General features: G+C 43.9%; 1 protein-coding gene across 4 annotated transcripts in view; it reads right to left on the bottom strand.

Annotated features, from left to right (window-relative positions):
* The window catches only part of RERE (arginine-glutamic acid dipeptide repeats), a 257,381-nt gene extending 250,500 nt beyond the window's left edge, over nucleotides 1-6,881 (bottom strand). For 2 of the 4 annotated variants that reach the window (XM_069782594.1, XM_069782595.1), the window contains exon 1: nucleotides 6,472-6,881. The gene's annotated coding sequence lies outside the window, so the exon portion shown is untranslated. The remainder of the gene's footprint in view (nucleotides 1-6,471) is intronic. The other 2 variants (XM_069782588.1, XM_069782596.1) reach the window with 1 other exon arrangement.
* Nucleotides 6,882-13,602: the final 6,721 nt, after the last annotated feature.

Raw genomic sequence — 13,602 nt, 5'->3', positions numbered from 1 at the left:
AAACAGGACTGCTTGAAGTTACCTGTCCTTCAGGGAAAGAAAACCGGCATCTCTCACATATGCTGCCACTGAGAGCAAACACTGGCTGTGTATCTAACATTAAGTTACACAGCAACTTACCCTATGCTAACTCATTAATGTGCCCCTACCTCACGTTAGGCACAAATATATACACATAAGTTACGTGCGTCACAATGCGCACGATCAACAGTCCCCCCCGCCCCCAGGTAGATTCCCCCATCCATTCCTCTACACGCATTCAGACTACCATGATTCCATGCACAGAAATGTGACTGTAGGATCAAGAGTTTAATATACAGCATCTGCCTAAGAATTTAATATATACCACTTGCAAGATATCTGAGATCAAATAAGATCTATCATTTTTTAGTCCCCTAAATGAATTAGGCTTACTCCAGATAAGGATTCATTTGTGGGAGAATTGGTATAAACACACACACACACCAAGAGCCACGTCAAAGCCAACAAAAGCTTGGTTTTCTAAAATTTTAACAGTGATTTCTCACTAGTAAGAAATTCTGCTCCTTAATGGTTTTATTCATTTTTAGCATCATGTACAACAAGAACGTTCCCCGTACGTGTTTTCACCAACAGTTGTATGAGGTGCCTGCTCCCAGACCAGCTGATCACTAAGAATGCTTCCAAACAGCTCCAAAAAAAGAGGAAAGATCTGCAGGAAGACGGGCCAAGTGCCCGAGAACTTGTCTGTTTCCACCCCAAAACAGTTGGCCATATGAAAAAGACAAACATAAAGGAGAAACTGCTCATCACACAGTCAGAAGTATTTATTAGCACTAGATGACAGAACTTCCTTTCTCCTTCTTTAACCTGGTTTCTCAGAGAAAATAAACTCCCTAATTCACCTCACTTCCCCCTCTCCCCCCCTCCCCAACTCCCTCATTTCATGCCAGTACCTTCTAGCACATAATGAATTTCAAACCAGCCTGCCACAACAGTCATCTCAGCAATAACCAACATTCCTGAAAGTTTTGTGCAAACCAGCAGATGGATAGGAAAAAACTCTCTAATTAATTACATCCCCACTAAGGCACGGCCAGACAGAAACCAGGATTTTAAGTTTTGCTTGGCAGCCAGCTAGTCCATAGGCACAATACATGCTACTCGCCCATTCAGCTGTCATGAAGGACAGGGGAAAAAGAGGAATTAACTGGTCACAGGGATGGAGGGGGCAAGCTTCAGGACTTACAAGCTCTTGTCTCCTCAGAAGAACTACTAGCACATAAGCTTCATTACTACCGCTGGTCATGAAACTAAGTTTACACTACAACCTTCATTGCAGGCACTAGAAAAGACCACGTAACACCCATCATTATAAAACAGAACTCCTGTTACATATTTGAAACAGGCCAAAACTGACTCTCGGTATCAGGGATTGATAATACCACAATAATGATTTTTTTTTTTAAATATAGACAAGTAGATTAAATAGGTAGATTAACTAAGACCTCAAAATTAACGAGCACTCAGTTTCTTCCACTTACCTTGAATCTTAAAACAGTGAACTAGCCTCTCATTCGTGTTCTGTAGGAAGAACAAAACAGAACCTACATGTTCAAAGAATGACTCGTTTTTCAATAACTCAATCACAAAAATTTACTGTTTAATCTATCAAATTTATGCAATACCTAAACTGATCTACATTGTCAGGGTTGCACTTTTAACAGAATTAAGATGCCAAATACAAATGCCATCCTTTATGCCTAGAATTCAGAGAAACACCATCAGCTCCAATACAGTGCATTTCATGCACACACCTCTAAGAATTTCACAAAAAAAGGCCGTCATTATCCCCATTAGGCATAGAGGAAAACTGATGTTTGTATTCAAGCTGATTTCACTTTTCTCTAGGTCAACGTACTATTCGGGATGCTCAGTGAACTAAACAGACATTTATAGTAAACAAAAAAAAAAAACCAAAAACGCCACTATTGAAACAGGAATAGTCAGCTAATATTTCGATCTGTTTGGTTTTTTCAGTCACTTAGAGCAATTCCTTGCCCCAGTGGACTTTTAAATGAAAAGGAGCCAGGGTAGTATTCATATCTTCTTTGCTCCTTTGTTCATACATCAGCCTCTCTGAAAAGAGCAGTTGGGCACAGCTACCAACATTATAAAAGCTTGTGTAAAATGCTGCTGGCAAAGCAACATAAAGAGCACAATACTGCGTTGTAGATCCTGCTCCCTAACACCTCCTATCACTCCAAGAAGTGGCTAGATTTTCTTCCCAGCAACTTGCTGGAAACGCCATTTCCAAACTGCATCTAATCACACTCGCCTCCTTCAGATACCTTCCATACCACCAATGACAATCTCACATACCTTCCAATTTCCTTATTGCAGTAAACCAACTTAACATCAGTAGAATACAAGCTTCATTTCAAGCAGCTTTAAAAAAAAGCACGCAAAATAAACAGGCCTCCAATCAACAGGGGTTTTGTTCTGTTTTGGTTCCAACATAGGTCTTTTTAAAAAATATGTTGTATTTTAAGCCTATTGATTTAAATATAAGCTCTGAGCTAAAATCAGATACTATGCATCCCTGTAAGTCAAGCAGGATGATTTGTTTAGACTTCATGCAACCGAAACAACAGCAATATATTTCCATAGCAAAACCAGAGTGAAAAATAGCTGAACGTTAAAAATAGTTGGTCTCACCAGGATATCATCCTGAAAAAAAAAAAAAAACAAATAACCTGTACATTACAAAGTTAGAGTGTTGTTTTGTGGTTTTTTTAATGGTTAACTTCAACCCCAACCACCCCTTTTAAATTTACATAGTTCCTCACTCATCTCAGGATCACATAATAATTAATTGTTTTCCAATTGTCATTATTTTTTAAGCTAGAAATTAACTACAATTCGAGTACTGTATTCATATGCCAACAACACAGAGTGTAACCTGCTACTGAAGCTTACAGTGTCCTTAAATATGGCACGTAATGAAATCAAAGCTACCCTCAGGCAATCTTGATGTACGAACAGCTCTGCTGAGAGGATAACACCGGTTCTGCTGTGCCATTACACAGCCAGTAACACATACTTGCAAAATTCTATATGCTCATAGCACACTTCTTTCCTCCCACTCCCAAAAGTGAAATAACTTCTTTATGGGCAAAACAACTACCCAGTACGGCTAGAACAGAGAGATGCATTTTGTAGCTACGACAGTAAATTTACAAATAGCGTGTTATTAAAAAAAAGTCAATTACTAAACTGCAACATCAGAATGCCATTTTTCTCACCTAAGCTGTAATCAGCATTAAGAATTATACACACCATATCTCTTCACATTCACAAATGTTGTTGATTATTAGCCTTTTGCTGCAGCGGCACCAAATCTATACCCACAACTCCACAGGATGGGCTTCTGCATGCATACAAAACCCCCACTAAGGTAAAACCAACCCCTGGATGCAAAGAAATCACTATCTGTTAAACCAGCTACATAATTACCATTTAAGGCAGGTCTGCCTCCTAGCTCCACTTACCTTTTTTGCCCAAGAAACACTTCCCATTTTGCATAAGGATATGAAGAGCTTTGTCCAGATGGAGAGTTATCCCTCTCTGGGTCACTCCATAGTACAGATTCACATACCATAGGATTCATAAAGCCACAGAGAGGCAGCATAAGTATTTCACTGTACCTCTCTGTGAACTCAAATCATAGCATTCATGCAGACAATAGCCTACAATAATGTTAAAGTTATCATGAGCCACACCAAAGCTAAACGAGTGGTAGAAAAATAAAAAAAGAAAGCGTCCTCAATCCAGAGGCAATCACCACATTTTATTCAAGTAAGGAAACTGAAGTAATTTACCCCAATTATACACTCAAGTCAGCTAAAGAGTCAAAAACAAAAAACTTGGAGCCCTCGCAGTTAAACTATGACAGTCACTGCTGCCTATTTTCCAAAGGATCTAGCGCACTGGCATCTTTTCCTCAACATCCGCAAGTTATTTTTTTTCCCCCTTCTGCATACCTCAGTATCACCAGCTAGTTGAAGTTTTCAGCAAGCTAACTGAGATTTTACCATACCTCAATAACCCAGAAGCTCAAGCCCTTGTGCAGCAGTTGCTCTTTTACAGCTTCAGCACACACTGTAGTAGTAGTCCTGCGAGAAGCAAGGAGTTGGACGCGATGATCCTTATGGGTTCCTTCCAACTCGAGACATGCTACGATTCTACAATTGGGTTTGGGTTTTTTGGGGGGTTTTTTGGGTTTTTGGTTTTTGTTTTTACAGATGCTGCAGTAAAAACAGAAACATTAAACAATCATCAGGAAAGGAAACTATGTATACACTGAGATCGACCTCTGCACACTTCCTTTTACTTTTGTGATCCCAGTGCATTTATTTATCTTATGTATTCTCCCTTGACAGTATTTTTTCTTGCACACTGCCTCCACACCAAACAACTCAAAGCTAATACACAAATCTGAAGCGTAGTCATTTTTATTTGAAGCCGGCTGGGCTTTTCATTTGGGGGGGGAGAAGGCAGAACATGAAAGAAAGTTGAGAGGGGTTCAAAAGAGTGTACTTCCGAGCCTCACCTCATGTGCTCCCTCTCTCTTTATATATTCACTTACAGACAGAGAAAGAAGCAGAGCCAGCACTGGGAGGGGAGGAAGAAAGAACATACAGAGTGTTTTGGCGCCCTTTACCTTCTAATTTACTATTTTGCTTTTTTGCAAGGTTACCAAAAGGCCATTCTGGGGAAGAAGGAAAGAGCTAGAAAAATGCTTCCCATTCTCTATCTTTCACTTCTCAAAAGAAAAAGATACCGTGCTTGAGTGAGAGCACGGTCCCAAACACAGCAGAGTGTACGGCAAAGAACAATGAGCTCCCAAGCCTGGGCATTGTGTGCATCTACCTCCTTCTCTTCCCTCCAGACCTCATCCACCAACAAGACAAATCTTCAAAATCGCTATTCATCCAAACCAGGCCACTGAAATCAACCCCAGTTCGTAGTTTACGGTACAAACTCAAGGAGTAAAACCAAGATGAGATGTATTTACCAGAAGTGCTTTTATTATGATAGAAACGCTTCCACCCCTCTTAACCACCACAGATTTCTCAATTCTAAGGGAGCAGTGTACAAAAAAACCAAAATGTTTGCCTGGTAATACTAGAACTACAAAAAAAAATTATACATTGCACATTAATCGGAAATTTGACATGCGCCTTTTACAACCAACAACTACTTCTTTTGACACAGTGTTCGTTTTTATCTGGTTAAAATCCATATTTAAGAACAGGCATACTATTTGCATTATGTCACTTCAGAATTGTTCTGAGAAAGCATTTTTACTAAATTGTGACAGTAAGAACTAATGGTTGAGGCTCCTCATTTCAGTTACATTGGTGCACAAGCAAAAAAATATCTTTGATTTCAATAATTGGTCAATGTAACTCAGGAGTAAACAGACATCAGACAGTAGCCTGCTGACTGCACAAAAACGTTCTGAGCTTCTAATCTCCAAGAACATTACAGCTTCGAGGAAAAACTCAGCATAAGAAGTCAGTAAATGAAAATAACTGCAACCAGCGTGTAAAAATAAATCTAATGGAAAAGACACTTCAACAATGAATCATATTGTTTTCTTCCCAGCAATTTCTTGAACAGCCAGTCTCAGCAATGAAGCATCTAATGTTGTCTACCTCCGACTACTTTTCTGATTCTGGTCATCTTCTTTCAACACTTTAGAAACAAAAAGGGGGGGGGGGGAGAAAAAGAAGAAAAAACCCCACCCCTTCCTACACTACTGAAAATGTTATGATTAAATTCATTTGCATAAAATCTTCATTTCACAATTCCATACCTACCACACAAGAAAATAAGTGCATCTTTTAAACACCTAAGCCGATTTCCTCTATGCGTCCATTTAAGTTCAATATTTCCCAACCTCGCTTTTATTCAAAAGGTTAACAACTTAAACCTTTCCCCGAGAACCCTTCCTCTACCGAGCATTAGACCCGACACTAACAAAAAAAAAAAAAAAAAACCAAAAAACAAAAAACAAAAAAACCCACCCAAACACACACACACACAAAAAAGCAGACCCAGCACCCCCGCGCACGCACCCTCCCAAAGCAAGAGCAGACAGGAGCAAGAAGTCTGACGACCCACTTTATATTTTTATATATATGTATATATCCCCCCTCCTCCCCGTTGCCCCCCCAGACCCTCACGCCTGCAGACACAACCCCCCCCCCCCGCCTTTCCCGCGTCAAGCCCCGGGCATTCTTCCCGGAGTTCCCTCAGCCACCTCTTCCTTGCCTCCCGCACTTATTAATACCGATCAACAATTAAACACACACACAAGGAAGGGGGGGGGGGGGAGGACGGGCCTCACACCTCACACCCACCCACCCACCCGACCCGCGGCCACAACAAAACCCCGGTAAGTTGCCCCGCTCCGCGCCCACCTACCTCGGCGGTACGCTACACCATCCACGGCGGCTGCCTCTCGCTGCCGGGACAAAGCGGCGGCGGCGGCGGGGCCGCTGGGCGGGAGCGGGGAGGGGGAGACGGAGAAGGAGGAGGAGGAGGCGGCGGGGAGCAGCTCCCCTCCTGCCCGGGCGGCGGCGGCGGCGGCGAGCGGCAGGTTCCCCGCGCGGTGCCTCAAGAGCGGCAGCCCAGGGGCATTTTGAACGGGGAGAGACAAGGAGCGGGGCGGCGACCGGGGCGGGGGAGCGTGGGGAGGGGGGGAAGGAGGAGGAAGAGGAGGAGGAGGAGGAGGAAGAGGAGGAGGAGGAGGGGCGGCGGCGGGCTGAGGGTCCAGGCAGCCGAGCGCTGCCTCCGCCTGCCTTCCCTCACGCACGCACGCACCGAACGGGCACCCAGCAACGCAGCCAGGCCGGAGCCGCATACCAGTATCCGCTCTTGCTATTGGAGGACGGAGGACACCCCGTGACCCGGCAGGAGGTGGGAACCAATCGGCAAAGTGGATGGAAGTGATTTAAAAGAATAGGGGGAAGGCGTGAGGGGGGGGGGTGAGGGGGAGTCGGGCCGCCGCCGAAGGGTCGCTGGGCCCGGTGGCACAAAGGCGGCTAAACTGCCTTCCCCCCCCCCGCCTTCCCCGGCCCGGAGGGGGTGTTCGCCGGGTTCACCCCGCCGGTACGGCCCGGGGAGGGTGGCCGGGCCTTCCCCTCCCACACCCCGCTCCCCCCCCCAACCCACCACCACCACCACCATCATCAGGGTGTGTGGAGGGAGATCACCCAGACACCTCCACCCCTTAATTGTTCTGCGGGTTGGCTTAACAGTTAAACGTCAGAAGCACGGGGGGGGGGGGGTTGTTTTTAGGTCGCCTTCATCCCCCCGCTGCCATGGCACGCTGGGCATGAGGAAAATAATGGGGAGCGCGAGCTCCCCGCGGCCTCGTCCCGAGCCCCGGCACCCCCACGGCCCACGCAGGCGGGTGGGCATCGGCCACGCGGCCCAGCCCCGGGAGACGCACGAGGCCTGGCGCGAAGGCGGAGGAGCGGCACCGGTGACGGCGAACGGCGCGGCGCCCTTCGGCCGGGGCTCCGCGGCGGTATTTTGTACGCGAGTGTTTCTTCCCAGTCGTCTCCTTCTCCTGAATAAGTAAACGGTTATCGGCGTTACGAGTAAATGCGTTGGCGGTGCCTCCAATGGGAGACGAGGGGCAAAATTTTATGGCTCTCGTCAGAAGCTTTTGGCTGTACCGTGGCTCCGGTCCATCGGACCTCTTAGGTCCACGCTCCATGTTAGTCACATTAAGCCACCGTTCCTGGTCTTGCGCAGAAAGTCGAGATTATGCATAAGTGCATTGCTAGAGAAAAAGCTGATGCTGCTTCTACCTGCTCTGTGCGGTGAGGAAGTTGTCACAACGGTAGAATTCCAAATTACCGAGTAGCAATTAATAAAATACTTGGTCACTGAAGAGATTTTTAAGCTGCTTCGTCTCTGAGCTATCACATAGTTAGAAAAGATAGCATGAAGGTACCAGTGCCGAAAATAGAGCAAACTTGTTGTTTAACATTAACCTCACCTTTCATCTGCAGAACACAAGCCAGCAAAATAAATCACATGGCGGTAAAGAAAGTCACACATTCTTCCTGGGGATCTGAGAAATTTCATGTGGAATTATATCTTGTTTTTGAAAAAGCACTAGGATATGTCAGGACAGATTTTGCCCTCAATTACACTTGTGTAACCTCAACTGTTTGCTGTCTCTGTAAACTCTCTTCATGGCTGGTTCTACTAGTATCACAGGAGATAAGTTTGAGGCTGTTAACATTATTGCCTTTAGCAGAGGGAAGTGGGAACAGTTTTCACTGAAGAGAAAGGCACACACAAGGAGATTTGAGGTCTGTACATCAGAGGAAGTTAGTTCTTTGCCCAGAACATACAGGACAAATTTATCCCTAGCATAACTTCAGGGACATTACCGCCAGAGGTTGAGACAGAGTTGATTGTGTTCTAATAACTAATTTAGATAAGCGTCTAAAAATGCACATCAGTTAAATGTCTGACACAGCCATTTTGGAGGCTACACTTAAGCTGTCCTTGATAGAGTCTGATTCCATCTCTCCTATTTTCTCTGCTAATTACAATTTCATGTTCCTTGGACTCTGGATGTACGCATTAAAAACTGTACGAATTGCTACAGCGGCGGGCTTGCCTTCAGCTTTCCCCAGTCACTATCGCTGTGATGGGAAAATTCTCCACAGCAGCCTTTCTTTGTCTCTCTTTCTCTCCATCTTTCCTCTTCTACTAACCTCCTGGTGATCACGTCACCACACAAGGATTAGAAGTATTTACTCACAACGTTTTGATACCATATTTTGTTGTTAAACAAGAATAAGCATGTCTGGGGGGAATTTCCTCCTATATTGTATAACTAACATCTGTGTACCCCCTGAAATTCACACAAGTTGAACTGCAGAAGTAGGTGATTATTCACAGCCAGTTATGGCAGGCATATCCACATCTTCGTACCATGCACAAGTGATCCAATTATAAGTTTGCTTCTTAACCAGAGGATCGTTGCAGGAATAACACATGAATCTGCTGCCCTTTTGGTTTTTGGGTTTGGTTTTTTTTGCCAAAGATGCAGCCCTGCCTGTGGACAATAATAAGCAAAGCCACAGAGCTTGTCCTGTAATCTTCTACCGGCTAAAGCTACAAGGTTTAGTTAACACAAGGAAGATCAAGGAAGACCCAAACGCTGCAGAGAGAAATCATTGCTCCTCTGTCTGGTGACTGCAGATTTTCATGGTTCACATCCCAGTGGAGAGAGATTGATGGTGAAATGACGGGGTATGTTCTCCATGTAAAATATTTTACGTACATATAGATTGTCTATATGAGATACTAGTAGGTCCCTAACAAGGCAGTTTCTGACATCTTTGCAATGTTTCGTGCGTCTATCCCCCAACGCTCCTGGGAGGTATAAAATTGCTGATGCAGAGAAAGGCTAATTGGCCAAATCCACAAAGAGACTTAAATTCCAACATGCCACATAAGGTATCTACACACAAAATGTTAATCCTCAAAATCCTGTTCCTTACCCCTGGATATTTCTAAAGATCTGATGCAGCAACATTTCTGCTATCTGAGTATTCTGGGTCTGAAGCACTGCTTTTGCTAGCAGCTGGAAATGCCTCTGTCTTGACCTCAAACAGGGTCACACCAGAGTCCCATCAGCATTCACAACCCCACTGGCAGGGCTGCCTGTCCCCGGTGCACACGTAGGTGTCCATCGTGGAGCTCACTCAGCCAAGAGCACGCTCTGGGGTGCTCCAGGAGCCTTGCTGAAGGCTGCAACGTGCCTTTCAGGTTAGCAGAAACCACACAGTGTTGCTTCTGCCTCGTCTGCTGCTTTCGCACCTTCCACGCTCACCCAGACCTCCTGTCCCGAGTTGTTCTGCCAGGTCCCCTTCGGGTCTCTCAGCTACAGAGTTCTCTTCTGCTGCTCATGCATCTGGCATCCACTGAGGCAAAAGACATAGCAGAAACTTCAAATGTTTATTATTATTACGATGTTACGGAAAAATCATACTGTGTTTTGTCTGTTATCATTCCATCTTCTTCATTACAGGGGGAAAAAAACACCCAAACCAACAGTGGCAAAATACCGCTTAGTGAATGGACAGAAAGCAGGCACTGATGCAAAAGGAAAATCGCTTTCAGACAAAACAGGTCATCAATGAGTGAAGAGTTAAAATGTTTCATGACAACTTTGCTGCCAAATCCACATAACACTCGTGTGGGTAGAGAAAAGTATCTGTAGCGCATCCAGCAAACCTTAGAAACACTCTTGAAGGGAATAAATGCATTTGCATAATAATGACACGAAGCATTTCTGGATTTATGAGTGTGATGCAAGAAGAATTCTTACCCTGGGTAAAGGAGGATTCTGCAGACAACTTTTGACTCCTTTCAGATGCTGATCTGTTTCCCGCATGTGCATAAAACTTTTCTGATGCTTCCCTTTTGCTGCAAAGTTTACTGTCAGTCTATTATGGAGACCATGAACTTATCTGTTCAGGCAGTAGCCATGGAGGTTTATTACATGAACAGTTGACTCAGTTCTGGCCTCAGTTGTTTTTTCTTTGTAGTTTTAGACAATATTTCTTTCTTTCTCCCTTGTGTTAGCCCTTGTATCTCTCATATCTGACATCTATATGTCAGCGCATGTAGTATATTTAACTTTTTAAAATTAGCTCTTTACAAATGTGTTTTAACATGTCTCTTTTTTTAATAACTGTCACTTTGCCAACTGAATGAAACAAAAATCTATGAGAAGAAATCCTACTAGGAACTATGAAGTCAAAAAACACCAATAATGAGAATTCTGTGAACACCGTTTCAACCCAACTAGTTAGAATAAGGGAGAGATTTTTTTTTTTTTTTTTTTTTCCTGCAGTCATGAAATTACAAACCAGTCCTTGACCATGACAGATGAGTCAGGTTCTAACCTCAGCAATGCAGTAAAAACTCAGCTCTAATGAAACAGGCAAATGTCAATACAGCGATTAGCTTGGAAGATAATATTCTGAGAGGCTTTTACAGATGACCTAACTCCACTCACAAAAAAGGATTATATTCTTTCTTTCCCTTTGTAATATCTGAATACCAGCCTTTTCGCTGAAAACTGTTTGCTTTGGGGGTTTTTCCGTTTTGTTTTGTTTACTGTAGAAATCTCAGGAATTTAAAACCTCATTTTCACACATATTACTAGAGAACTTTTCAGAAGTCTTATACCGCTTGAAGGACAATACACTGGATGGTTGTGAACTCCTCCTGGACACAGTTATCTCTATTTAAAACTGGCTGTATAGGTTGCAAAAGTCACGTAAATGAGATTTAAATCAATTTGAGCATATTCACACATTCAAGCGCACACAAAATTACAGTGGCTCAACCGAATCTGTGAAAAAGAGTCATGTTATTTGTTAACCTGATGCAACTTTTTAGAAGCTGGAGAAACAAGTTACCAACAGGATAGGCACAAAACACGAGTTACTGGGTATCAGCTACCGTGTGGCGACTGTGGTACAGACGCTCTCGCAGGGCCGCTGGAAGAGGAAGAAGTTACTGGTTATTTATCATGGGATGAAAACATGCCCACTGCGGAGATCACGGCGTCAGTGGCACACAGCATGTTCACATCCAGCTTCCACCTTGGTGGCTTCTTTCAGATTCTTTAACATTAGGCTCCAAAGTCACCTCTGAATACCTTTTCTGTCATCTAAAAAGGTGTCTCGTCTGTATCTTTGCACATGGCTCAATCATTGGATCTTTGCTGTGAAGTTTTGAATACCTTGATAGCACATACAACCCTGAAATTTCTGTTTTTAATATTCTAAAACATCCTAGAAATGTGAAGTGTTATAAATTAGTTTCCTCATTAAAAAATAAAAAAAAAATCCTTTTTATCTTTTAAAGGTTTTCCATTTCCCTGACTCAGACCATTTCCTAGTGGGTTCTGCATAATGAATATTAGCAGAGGTTGGCTTACCACAGTGTCTAGTGAGACTCATTTATCAAAGCCCAGGATGTGCGCCATGCAAAGAAAAAAAATCCCATTGAAAATGAACAAAAAATTTCAGCCCTAACAATCGTTCCTCTCATTTTTGTATACTTGGGCATGTTCCAGTGCATGCAGCGAGAAGACAAAATGGCCATCTGCGAACATGAAATGTATCTAACGAGAGATTTGTACACCTTGAAAGTCACCAGTGCTGAAGCTGCAAATGACTAATGACAGTCTTTCCTCATGAGTGGGATTAATTGCATCACCCCTTGATGCTTATTTCTGTATCCCGTTTATATCTAGGGATAGTTACAAGGTAATTCATTCTGTGATTTACGTACCAGATAAAATCTGGCAAGTAAAGAAAATATAACAAACTTACCTTCAACCCAAAACAGCTTTTGGCTAGTAATACTATAAAAAGGATCTTAAGCACTAGAGGGTTTTGTTTATGTTTTTCTTGTGTATTATGGTACCTTTTTACTTTCAAGTATCAGCCTCGAGTCTGAGAAGTAACAGCCACTGGGCATCGAGCAGTAACAGAGTACGTGCACATTCACACACGCGAATACGTGGGCATGTTTAGATCTACTTCTATAGCCACACACAAAGAAGCCAGAGGCACATCAATCTGCTCCTTTCCAATAGAAAAGCGCCAGTTTTGCATAAGGTCATATCCTGCAGACACACATGCGCGCATGGACGAGGCGTAAGCCACAGCGGTGATGTAACACAGCTCCGAAGTGGGTGTGTTTCCAATTTCATCTAAAATCTTGGGCTTCTGTAAAGGGACTTCACTGTCAGTGACAAGCTTGGCAGATGCTGGCACGTGCACGGAGTTGGCTCGTTTCTACGTTCCTTATGGTTAACATCAATTGATTGCTCATAACAGAAGCGTATGTAAAAACCAGTTGAATCTGAAATTACAGACTGGAAAGCTGGCTGCCCCCGACACACCAAAAGCATGACGGTTTTGGTACGGGCTCGCTGGCCTTGCAGGAAAGGGAGCTCTGGAATCACAGCGTTGGTCCGACAAAGCACGGGGTCTTGCTGAACGAGGCAGAAAAGTGGTTTCCAGGTGCAGTCGAGAACAGGAGCGATGGGAGGGAATTCAGATGTTCACAACGGCTGCTGCTAAGCCCGCTGAGCTGTAAGCAGATTCGCCGCTCTGGGAAGGACCCCCGTTATTTTTGATGCAGCTGTCCATCCCCATGGTGGCAGGGAAGGTTTCAGGGGCAACGACAATAAGGCTGGTGCTGCCAGCACAATGGAACCACAAACAAAGGGGGAAACGAAAGGAGACGTGGCGCAGACACCTCTGTGCCTTTGATGAAAAGTCAGAGCCAGGGCGGTGGAGGGAAGATTAGGCCACAAAGCTGTTTGATACGTCTGGCTCCCAAGACCTACGTGCTTTCTGTTTGTTCAAAGGTTTTCTCTGATATTTTTGAGCCATCCTCTACCGCTAATGTGGAACACCTCATCTGTGCACTTACTGCATTTCCACTATAAATTCACTGCTTCTCCTTTAGTGCAGAGAGTAGTAAATGGATTTACAA

The sequence above is a fragment of the Haliaeetus albicilla genome, chromosome 4 (genome assembly GCF_947461875.1).
Source record: "Haliaeetus albicilla chromosome 4, bHalAlb1.1, whole genome shotgun sequence".
Classification (NCBI taxonomy): domain Eukaryota; kingdom Metazoa; phylum Chordata; class Aves; order Accipitriformes; family Accipitridae; genus Haliaeetus; species Haliaeetus albicilla.
This window is presented reverse-complemented; position numbering and strand designations above follow the sequence as displayed.